We start from the raw sequence: 3924 nt of genomic DNA, 5'->3' as shown, positions 1-3924 counted from the left end.
AGTGGTGTGATCTGGGGGGGGGGGCGGACCCAGGGAGCCTCGGTCGCCCTGAGGGGAAGACTAAGTTATCTAAGTTTCGGGATCTTTTTCGGAGGATTAACCTCGAGTCACGCCAAGCCCCCTTGAGGCGGACTGAGCACCCCCCCTAATCTAACTTGCTGTACACTGGTGACGCTAACAGGTAGTATCCAGCCCCAGCCCCAGTAGGGCATACTGTCGATGTCTCTAAAAATTACTGTTAGTCAACGTGATCACGAGACTATCTGCAGATGCGCAGCCGCGATCGGGAATAAATAGTTTCCGACAAACAATGTTATCGGAGTTCTTCAGGTCACGGCGTGGTCCTGGGGTGCTAATGCGTCGCACGAGCCTGCACAACGATGCACAAGTCGACATCCTATGCCCGCCATAAACTCCCTGTCCTGGCATCCTGAACGAGTACCATTTCTGAAGATCTCACACGCTGTGCATTCAGGTTCTTCACTCGGCGGGAGATGTTTCAAGTCGCGCTCCGCGAAGCGTGTCGGGAGCCCCGTGGGGACGATGGCAGGGAGGATTGCCCTGCGGACGAGACAGCAGCGACACACCGGAGACTCACTCCCTTCGGGGTGACCAACAGAGCCCTGGGACGCGTTGTTGCCTGCCCCCGCCTTCGTGCTTCCGTGAGCGCCCTGAAGACTCGAACGTGTCTAGAATCGGAATCAGTCTCTACCTCCCGTCGGTCCATGAGAGAACCGTGCGCGCCACTTCCGTAACCAGCGTGTGGATGGCATACTGGAAGCACAAGCTGATGTTTAGATGCACGTCATTCGTGGACTGGCCGCTAGCTCGATGACTAGATGGCACGGTGCTGCTGCGGACCCTAAACCCAGTCCATCCTCCTCTGTCTCACTTGGGAGCCACTCACACCACACAGTCTTGTAGAAACAGTGTCCACGTTCAGGTGCCGTACTCGCTGCTACCTTTTTTTGGGCACGTGTTCTCACTGGCCACTGGGGCAAGTCACTCATTCTGATGGGCTGGCCATCAACCCTTCGCACGAGCAACTGCTGTTTTCTGGCTCACCCGCGCCAAAGCTGCCGGCCCCAAGGTTAGAGAGCAAAGTCCACAGCTGCTGGTGAGCTCCCCGGGGAGGAGGGGGCGCCGACTGTGCGAAGGTGCCCGCGCGCGCGAGACGGGAACGCAGCGTGGAATGGCGTTAGAACCCCGAGGGATAGTCTGGGACTCTCAAGAGGATGTCGTTCCGTAACAGCGGATGACGACAGCCTGGCGTAAGTAAAGTCTTGGCGTGTACCCGTCAACGGCAGTGAGTGGTCGCTGGCCGGAGGCACGCCTGCCCTCCGCCCTCGCAGCGCGCCGAGATTTTGAGGAGTGTTGAAGAGGGTGTCTGGAGAAACTAGCGCGGTTGCTGCCTCGTTCTCCTCATGTGACGGAATCTGAAAAGAATGTAAACTGCGGGACCGGAGAGAGTGCGGGTCCAGTTCATCTGCAGACGCCCTCCCTTCATTACCGCCGCTACCTCCCCCAACTTCGCTACTGAAGGACGCAAGGGCACTACGACCAAGAACCGGCGGGAGAGGGGGCAACAACATACTGGTCCCCGTGCGTCTACCATTCCGCGGCACTCCCAATGGGGGTTCTGAGCTGGTCCGTGTTTCGGCTCTATGCCGGGCGGTCAGGATTGTACCAGTGCCGGGCCCAGCTCCGCCGGCGGCCCGGGGCGTCCACCAGGGCTGATTTTCTGCTTTCAGCCATCCGCTTGGTACCGTGAGGTCCACGCCCCCTCGTCCATCACCATCGGGTCGGCTGCCGGGGAAAGGCCCGCTTACGCCTGCCGATCCCTCGTGAAGGGAAAACGCCGTGTCACTGGCGCTTGCTACTGCGGACTCTCCACCTTGAGGCCATAGCGAGAGATACTGGAGTGGTCCCCACGCCGTTGGGCCTGCCACCTCTGTAATGCTAAGTGAGGAACCGGGAAGAAGCGCTGAAGACTTCGCTGCGCCAGCAGGTTCGCCCGTTGTCTTGGAGGACAACGGGGCCGGCAATTGACGTTCTGTCACCACAAGAGCACACACCATCGGCTTTTCGTGTCGGTCGTCAGCCTTCCACCACTCCAATGCTTTGCTTACAGTCGACGAACCCACCGAGGGTTGACACAAGCAGCATTTCACTTGGTCAAGCCGGACCGCTGACCGTGGCATCTGCTAGATGGCTAGACAACCGGCTTCCGACCAGCACGCAGCACCCCAGTTGCACCGATGTGTTAGTCTAGGACAAATAATCTCTGCCAGCACTTGCCCTGGGCACTGGCCTCGCTCCTATACGGTACGAAAGAAACAAAATGTGTACATTCTCATGATTCAGTTTCGCGTCTGCGTCACTCCACACAAGGCAGCTTCCTCAATTCTGAAGAGAGACCGCTGCAGAAGTGCCCTGCCGTGCTGACGCGGAACAGAACGTGTTCCCCTCAGAAGGTAACATGCGCTCGAGACAACCCAAATGTTTTAGACTCCAAGGCGTGTATTTGCAGGCACAGAGTCGGTTGCTTGCCAAAAACCACACAGAAAAAACCTCCTCTAGCACGAGCGGGGAGACATTCCAGCGACCGACAAACACTTTCGCCAGCGGGAGCGAGCGAAGCCAACCGCAGACACACGCGGATTCTTTGTGACTGAGTCCGTTGGACTTGTTCGCTGCCTGCAGTGGAGAAACACATTCCCACTACTTCCGGCCGCCACTATCACTGAACCATTCCGTCACGTGGACTCCACGCGCAAAACTGACCAAACGATCCCGCGATGTCGACAAACACAAAAAGACATCAGCTGCCCAACGTGACAGGCGCGAGGCAGCACTTGTGGGTCGACGAAAATGGACGGAAGCGCTTGCCTTAAGGAGTCCTGCAGCACATTAAACTTGTGTACCTAGGAAGGCGAGAGCACTTGAGACAAGTAGCGTTTCATCTCATATGCTCCTTCAGAACCTACAGAGCGCACAGTCCTTCTTTGTGTCTCCTCAATACCCGTATGAGTTAGACCAAGACTAAGTCCCGAAACCCAGTGACGCCATAGCAAGACTGAGGGCCTCCCTGTCTGATCCTTGTCGCTATCCTCCAGAATATTGCCTGCCTAGCTCGTCGACTCTGCATACCTAGACTATTCGGGGTACTAAAGAAGCAGCTCACCCCCTGAGAGGACTGTATCTCATCAGCTCCTGTTTCTGAACCGGTAACTAGGTGGCCTTGTAACTTGTCTCATCTGGAATGGAGGAAAGCTGGCCAAGACCTTTTTTACTTCGAGCGAGGTCACAAATCCTCACCAGGTCTCCATGCACAACTAGGAGAAAGAGTGTTGCTCAGTTACCAAGTTGACTGGCTAAGGTGACAGGTACCCTGACCACGCGTTGTCAGTGCAAGAATTAAAAAAGAGCTGACACTGAACGGACAGAATACGCGACCGGCTCGAACGGTAAACGCTGTTGGTCCTACGACTTGGCAGTATATAACCCGGATACACGGAGGATCACGGACGGCTAAACTTTCTCCGAGCCAACTTACACAACCTCCTCAGGGTAGGCGTACGACGGACCAAAGGCAGGCCCGCCAAAGCTGAGAACTCAACTATCCACCGTTCGAGAAGGGCTGCCGAGGTAGCATAACCAGGTTACCCCCTGGTCGTGCCGACTGAAGAATGACTGACCTGATGGACATCAACCGGCATTTCACAGACAACCCACAACCCCTGAAACTGACCTGCCTGACAGTGCATCGTACCAGTGTCCGTACCTTGGCTTGGTTTGGATAACGCCCCTGCTGTCGACGTCTTCGCCTGCTCGCGAGCTCGTAACCGTTCGCCATAGCGTCGACGCCGGTGACGCTTCCCTATCGCAAGAGACAGCGGTCCTTCAAGCTCTATCAACTGAGAT

Source organism: Cystoisospora suis, assembly GCF_002600585.1.
Source record: "Cystoisospora suis strain Wien I chromosome Unknown contig_5717, whole genome shotgun sequence".
NCBI classification, from domain to species: domain Eukaryota; phylum Apicomplexa; class Conoidasida; order Eucoccidiorida; family Sarcocystidae; genus Cystoisospora; species Cystoisospora suis.
Note: the sequence above shows the minus strand (reverse complement) of the source record.